This window comes from Alosa pseudoharengus, unplaced genomic scaffold (genome assembly GCF_046254945.1).
Source record: "Alosa pseudoharengus isolate Yale_2024_CS ecotype anadromous, Long Island Sound unplaced genomic scaffold, YU_APseudo_1.1 YU_APseudo_1.1_scf_14, whole genome shotgun sequence".
NCBI lineage: Eukaryota > Metazoa > Chordata > Actinopteri > Clupeiformes > Clupeidae > Alosa > Alosa pseudoharengus.
This window is the reverse complement of record NW_027468609.1, coordinates 19,573,132-19,581,576: the sequence shown is the minus strand read 5'-3', so window position 1 is coordinate 19,581,576 and position 8,445 is coordinate 19,573,132. Positions and strand designations below refer to the sequence as shown.

Sequence of the window (8,445 nt, the reverse complement as noted above, 5' to 3'; positions counted from 1 at the left end):
AACTAATCTGACTGGAAAGCTTTCAAGAAGTGTCATCTCACCATCACTAACAACAATTAATGCTACTCTGAGACATTTGCATAACTAGATTGTATATCTAGTTCCCACAACAGAGTAAGTTACAGAGGAACAGCTTTATCCACAGAAGTAATAGCTAACACTGTAGAGATGGCTACACAAACCCAGCCCCACATAGCATGTTACTGTAACACACACAGTGTCCATGTTATGCAGATCTAGTTGACAAAACCACAGGCAGTCAGGTTATGAGTGAACCAGTGCTGCCAATTTCCTGCTTCCAATGTATTTCCTGACTCAGATTGCTTCTCGGCAAGAAGGATTCTCCTAGATTAGATTACACAGGAACCCTTCAGCCAATGAAATCCTCTGTTGTTGACGAGGAGCTAAGGCCCAGATTAATGTGACGGTATGGGCAAATGGAAGGCCTTTTTGTTCGTCAGACACAGACCCTGAGATTAGATTTAATCTCACTGACTGCTGTCAAAGCAAGTCAGAGTTGCTCCTAACAGTCCTATTCTCTCTCTATCTCTCTCTCTCACTCTCTCCCTATCTATTTCTACCCCTCCCTCCCTCTCTCTCTCTCCCTCTCTCTCTCTCTCTATCTCTCTCCCCTGCCTTAGCAAACAACTGGTTCTATGTTATTTCCTTTCAATTTTTAATTAAACATGTTGGATGTGTTATAATCTGGTTTTCCCGCAAGGAATACAAATAATTTCACCAGACCTGATTTCACCTCAAACGCATAACTTTATTTAGAGACAAATTGGGCCTCTGTAACACCTCTGCATGTAAACCATGTTGGTCTTTATTTTCCTCAAAGCCATCCTGATCTGTCTGAGTTCCTCTTTGTTCCTCAGCACTAAGACTGTCTGGCTCAGCCAAGCAGTTACACCAGGAGAAGAGTTCTGGGTTCAGATCTATCCCATGTTCCATGACATCAAAGGTGCAGCGTCTGAATCAGTGTCATATACGGTAGCCTCATCATCTGCAGTTCTTAATGATCAGTGGGCAGTAACGGAATAGGGCAGTATGTGATGTGTGTGTGCGTGTGTGTGTGTGAGAGAGAGTGTGAGGGAGAAACATGATTCTTTCAGTTACTGTAAGCTCACAGGCAAGATGATCATTCATTCACCGTTCAGTTTTTTGCCTTCAACTACACTTTGTGTTTTTATAAAGATAACACGACACTACAGCTGGTGAGAAAAATCCCTCTAACTGCTCATAGAGAGACCTTTAATAACGGAGCAGAAATAGAATAGGTCCTCAGGGTTGTTCTGTCCGCAAATGTCTCCTGTGTGTGTGTGTTTGTGTGTGTGTGGGAGGATGCATCTCCTGCTGCTGTCATAGTCATGGCAGGTCGGTGAGTAAAGGTTACTGAACAAGGAGTCTAGCAAGGTGCGAGGTGAAGTCTACTCTAATACACTTGTCCAATTTTGCTCTGCATGGTCCTTTGGCTGTCAGATTAAATGTTTGTGCACCGTCCTGCACAGTAAATGGCTTTTGTTAGTGACTTGGTCAAAAACAATTGCAGCCAATCTCATTGCTTCAGGAGCACGAAGCGAGGGTGTAATTTGATTGACTGCTTAGCTCAAGTATCAGAATCTTTAGGCAGACACATTTAATCTTCCCTGAGCTGCATATCTTATGCATATGTTGTATGTATCTTTCCTGATGAAGCAACTTCTAATGCAGTGATTCAACATATATTTCATAAATGAACAGTAATCAAAGTAATCAAGTCCAGAAGTCCCTTGAAAAGGATATTTATATCTCAATGGGACACACCTGCTGAAAATAAGATTCATAAATAAAATAAAACAAAATAAAAATAACATTTTGGCCTTTGTCACAGATGGAAGCATACTCCCACAGGATGTGACTTCATAGACTAACCTGAAGTACGAGGGCAATTTCTATGGTTTCCTACTGCTGCTATTTTGAGCTGACTAAAGTTAATTACTCTACAGTCATTTGGACATAGATCCACACAAATCAATAACAATCAGCTGCTCTCTCTTTATCTTAGTAGCGTGCTTCAATTCCATCGCCGCATATATAAGAGTTATTTTCTCTTTGATCCTATGGTGGACCTCATGGCTGGCAATTGGACCTACAGATGAAACACAACAGTGCAAACCGTATTTGATTGAGTTATGAATCGACCCTGTGTCCAGACTGGGCACTCACTCAAGCCCTTCTGACTACCTCCCACTGTCTGCCAGCCAATACCACTCAGGAACAGGACGCAATGTTCCATCTCAATCGATTTCATCCTGTGATTTGCTCTGTAATCTGCTGGCTCCCCAACCCACTGACGATTCAAGATTCAGATTCATATTCCTCAAAAAAAAAAAAGTCAAACAAAGCAAGTCACAAATACATGGCTTGAGAAGTCACCTTGCATTTTACTATCAAAAAAAAAAGAAAACTTGCAAATCTGAGCCTGTGTAGGGAGCTCTCCTTGGTCCTGACAGCAGCTTGGAGTACAGTAAATAGGCTACAGCAGACCACTGTAGGGCATCTGACTTCAGATCCTAATTAAAACCCTTATTCTTCACTGATCATTAGGGCTGTAACGATACACCAACCTCACGATTCGGTTTGTATCACGATTTTTGACCCACGGTTCGATACGAATCTCGATTTTTCTTTTTTTTCCCCTTTTTTTGGGGGGGGGGGGGGGGCTAGACATTTTATTAAATAACATTTTAATAGCCTCCCTTAGAACACCAGAGGATTACAATATAATATATCTATTATTTTATATCCTGATATAAAAATATTTTTCTGAATGACTGATATTTATGACAGCACACTTTATGCAGATTAGCCTATAGCCTAGGCCTACTATTTTTTATTACAACTCTACCTCTTTAATTCAGCTGTCTGGTTGAAGCCTGGAAATATTGTAAACAAAGTAGCATATAGCTTAGCCTATCATAGTGTACTGATTGGACTGTTCAGTTTCCCCATGTGTGTTTAAGTTTCAAGGTAATACTAGTTCTCCTTGGGACAGGCCCTTTTGGGAAACGTTGGTATTGAGATGATCAGTCAACTTCAATGCAAGAGTTTTAAACAAATATGTGCAGCATGCTAATGATGCTAAGCGGATTTAATAGTAATTTAGCTAGTCGTCTTCTATGCGTCCTTGCTTTCACGATTGTGAATGTTTTATTTAAGTCGCGCGTGTTCATTGAGCAGGAGAGGGAGGGAGAGTGAGAGGGAGGGAGCGCGAGAGAGAGCGGGGCAAGGAGAGGGGGTTTACTTCTATTTGGTAAAGTTGCACACATAGTCTACAATGAAAGCAAGGAGAGGTATGAAATGATTATTTATTTATTTTTGGACAACGTAGGCTACCGATAAGTAAAGCGGGAGTTGTGGGTTGCTTTTGCGGCCGCCTAAGCTGCAATGCACTGCGTGAAACACTAGAAAGGGTGTGTCGCGATTCTGCCTTTTCACACCGCGACACAGTATCGTGGATATGAATGTCGCGATTTCGGTTTCGAATCGTAAATCGTTACAGCCTTACTGATCATCAACTTTTAAGATAAGACCAAAAGGCAACATCTGAGAAATTACTTTCTTTGTAGTATAATTCTAGGGTAGAAGCAGGCTTCGCCAAACTTGCTGGGCCAAACGTACAAGTAAACAGAAAAGGAGAAGAGGCCGCACTTTGCATACAACAATCTTTTTATTGCACATAAACATGCAGAGTCTACATGCATGTAAAATCAGACACGGGAACTCCCTCTGATGTAGATATTGTGGCAGGAGGTTCCTCTCATCCTAAGTAAAGCGTGAGGCATCTCTGCAGCTTGGAGATGATAAATCACAGAGGGGTAATCTAAGGCCCGATCGATGTCAGGTCTGGCAGGGCGCACAGGACCGGGGAGGGCTGTGCTTCGGCACCACAATCCGTCAGCGTTCATAAAACTTCATCACGAATGAGTGCTGCATACTGGCAGCCCACAGTTCTGCACTGCTGACAGGGAAAACAGCTCAGTGCCTCAGTGCAACGAGTCACTCACAGGCAAATACAGACTCTAGTGTCATGCTATCATCTTCCACCAGCTCAAAAGCTATCATATCACACACGTGTGTATTTACACACACACACACACAAACACACACACACACACACACACAGACATTACTCTAAGGATTCACTGGCCTCTAAATCAGGAGGAAAACACAAAACACACGCGAGAGCACAAACCTGTGATTCTTCTGAAGAAAAGTCTTCCCAGTTATTATTCCCGAACAGATTCCCACATTGCCACTTGAACACAGGTTAATTATGTTCTATGGGTGTAATTAGCTAGATCCGAGAGGGTTGAAGCGGATCTTTGGCTAGATTGTACATATCTGTCATGCTGCATGTTACAGTTCGCTCAGTAATTGGTGAAGTACCAACGATAAACGGCAAATCCTCAACAAAGTACCATCGATAAACTGCAAATCCTACAGAATGCCAAACTCAGCATGTTGGTCTATGTTAGTATTTGTATCCAAAGGACTGCAGAATTGACCTAGCACTAATGATCTGACATGGATTCAGTAGCAACATGTGCACTCTGGTCCAATTTCTCTATCAGGCTCATTAAGTCAGGTTAAAATGGGTGAACATCGCCGTGGGAGCGGGTAGAAGCAGTGACAGACCCACATGTCAGCATCCACATCGCCAAGCAACAGCCAATGGCCTAACAGGTGGTGCCATGTCGTTGACGTCGGTGCACTGGATTTTATGTTGTCGGAATAACGGGCTGTGTCGGACTAAAGGGATGTCGGGCCAATAGACATTTGTCAGACTATTGTATCGTCAGAATAATGTGATGTCGGAACAATTAGCAGTCCCCTCACAAACAAGGGCACAACATGCTAATCACAATAGAATGGTTAACCAATGGGGACGTGTTGTGTGTCCTACACATGACATCAAAAATAAGGGCATCACATCTCAGCTCTGCTAGTCTTCTTTGAAAGGAAAATTCCGGTATTTAGCACTTTAAGTCCCTTTTCTGGTTTGTTTTAGATGAACTACAGTGGTGGACACCGAAATTTTGACGATTGGTCCTGTCTCGACTTTTCTGACTCGTTTTGAATCGCCTTTGACTACTTCAGAGTGGCTGCAACAGGCATGCACAAACATGTCCTAAAACAACCCTTAACGTTCGTTTTCAAAACTGTGCAACTCACCGAGTGGTTAGTGGTGTTCGTTGATGTTCCAAAACAAGTAGCATAGCGAAATACAGTTTCTGTCGTGTTTTATTTGGCATTTTGTAAAATCCCATTGATTTCTGTTGGAAGACTCATTGCACGTTGATAATACTGCGCCACCGTCTATAGTTGAGAAGGAAGAAGGACATCATATCCTCTTATCAGCTAGCTAACCTGAGCTAGTAGATGAGGGTGGAGAACCGGGCCTATGCAAGAGTGGGGAACAAACAGGCCTCTCTACAAAATACCCGCCCCCCACAGAAATACCCCTGTCCCACAGAAGGTCAGTACAGAACGTCAACTGTCATCAATATGTTTACATCTCTGAAAATAGTCTCATTATCATAAAACGTATTAGCTAATATCCACAACAGGGTCACCGGGAAACTGCAGTGTGATTTTACACTTAAGGACATCATGAACTATCATTATTATTACAGGTGGTAAGCGGACACCTGTTCAGACTAGAATCTAGGGCAAAGAACAGTGTGCACCGACCGAACATAATCATTCTTATAATTCCCAGAGAGTGGGTCTATCTGTGTCTTCACTACTAGAACACCTTTGTGCCTCCTCTACCACTGTTGCAGGGTCTGTCCACGTTTAACAGAAGACAAGCTACACTTGAACATTAACCTCGAGAACTCACACCCAAGGATAAATACGTGAGCTTTTCCCACTGATACAACTTCATACACAGCTGATTTAGAGTGAATAACATAATAATAAGACAGCTGGGAACGACAGATTTGATTTAATGTAAATAGAATAGTTTGAGTTATGAGACTACACATTACACAGTATAATGTGCCAACATAAACACGGTTTGTGATTGATGTGCTTGTCTCAGTGAGGTATCCCAGACAGGTTTGGCTGATGCACACAAGGGTGCTTTTTTCCAGGCTCCTGCAGAACTCAAGTCAACAAGTCAAATCACCACGAGGTCCAAAAAAAGCACAACCACTGCAGCACCACATCACATGATCTGGGGACCGCCGTCTGTGTGTTCAGGGGTGGGCTGGCCAACAGCTGGACTAGATCTACCTTGTCAAAAGACACAGTGGCATCTCCGTCACCAACTTGATTGTTTCTATTAACAGTAAAAAGGATAAAGAGCTTAATGAAGGACAGGGCTACAGATTACAGCCTCTGTGGAGAGCATTAATGATTGTGTGTTTTTGTGTCTGTGTGTGTGCGTGTGTACAAGTTTTATGATACCAGTTCCATATTAGTCATATGTCTCTGGAGTCTGGACATTGTAAACATTCACTCTTAGAATTCTTGTTTGAAAGGACAGCTTCACTATTGAGCATTTCCATAATGTATTCAAATGTTTATTTTTTTTAAATGTATTCTAATTATTATGTTGTGCATTATGTCAGAGTGCGAGAGTGAGAGGCTGACTAATACAGTGAGAATACGTCATGCATGCGCAACTATAATGTAGTAACTGGAAGCTCTTAATGCTTTCCATATTTCTGTGTTTGTTTGTATCTGTGTGAGAGACAGGGAGAGAGAAGTGCTCTTTCATGAGGATGGGGGGATGGTGTGTTTGTGTGTGTGTGTGTGTTTATAGGGGGTGGAGAATTTTACATTGGAACGACGCACACTCAGATCTATTTGCACGAATTAGACGTAAATATGAAAGCACAATAAGAGGGAGCCGTGCCCGACACACTGCTGCATGTGTGACCTTGCCTCAGCACAAATGTGTTGCTGAATCACGCGGCGTAGTGCGCACGTGGTGCTGCTGATGCAGAATGCATTACAGCCTGGATTTCTGCAGCGCTCCAAGCGCATGTTACACAAACCACAATCAAACTGTCAACATGAATAGCTGGTCCCAATGAACGGCCAACCATCAGGCATCTTTTGTACAGGCTGCCCTCGCCAAGGCCACATCAGACCTGCCCAGCCAGATACACACACACACACACACATACAGTACTCTCTCTCTCTCTCAAACACAAACACACACCACACACACACATACATACACAAACACACACACACACACACACACACACAGATGGCTGAGAGCTCTGGTCTCTCCCGCTGCTTTTAACACAAGGTCACGCCTACTGTCAGTCAGTAGGATGCAGAGTGTAATGTTCTGCTGTGGGTCTAAAAGCCAACATGGACACATTGTGCTTTGCCAGCACACAACAAAAGATATAGTTTCAAGAAATACAGTGTCACCAACAACTGTTAAATATCCATATACTATAGCCATACTATATAAGACTGTTTTCTGGGGTGGAACTGGTGCTTGCTAAGATAGAGCTGTTTGAATGTGCATTGCTAGTAAAAGTCAGCTGTAGGCCTAGATTGCAGTATGTGACGACACTGTAGCCAAGCCAGGACTACCATCGTGTCAGCCTGATTAGAAAGTATATTAGGCTACATTAGCCTCAGTTCTATGCTAACATGTCTCCTAAAATTAAAAATATCATTCCTGATGACCACCGTGGACCAACCAATGCCGCAGTGTCAGTTTAATTTACAGACGACTGCAAAACCAACCTATGGTTCCTGCTACAATAACACCAACACAGAGGTTGCCCATGCTTCGGTTAGACTTGATACCACTATTTGAAGGGGTTCGATTAAATCAATTGCGTTGGCGTCATGGCGTGTGGAGAGTGAAGCTTTACAGTTTTGGGGAGTGTGCCGGTACCTCCACCAGTTCTGTCTAAGGGTTCGTTGGAAGGAAACTCATTTGGTGAGGATTGGCCAATCGCCAAGCGCATAGATAATTGCCGTATTAGTCTATGACATTGGCACAGTCTCGTGAGCGTACCAGACGGAATTTTCTCCGGCAACATCTTATTCTCCATTTAAGTCGTGACCTTCAGTAGGTTATTTGTTCAATTAAAATAAAATAAACTGATTTTCGACACAATTTCCTATAATCACGTTTCTCTGTCGTGTATGCTACACACGGAGAGACGTGTGTTTATGTAACTGAATAATCGGTTTGGATGCACTAATGGCGATGAACAACGGCGAGGAAGAGGGACTGGTTTCTGAGAATAACTAGCAATGCAATAACGCGATATCATTCAAGGTTACCCTGTGTCTTTAACTGCTTAGGGACCAGGATGCAGAGTTAGGTCAGGATTGTTTGCTTGGGTGGTCAGGACAGATTAGACCAAAGGTTATTCGACACTTCAGTAACACAGTTATTGTAGCTCGTGCCTTCGTGGC

At 42.9% G+C, this 8,445-nt stretch overlaps 1 protein-coding gene across 5 annotated transcripts in view; it reads right to left on the bottom strand.

The window, feature by feature from the left end:
- dnm1a (dynamin 1a) overlaps positions 1-8,445 on the bottom strand; it is a 78,631-nt gene that overhangs the window by 70,007 nt on the left and 179 nt on the right. The window lies entirely within an intron of this gene.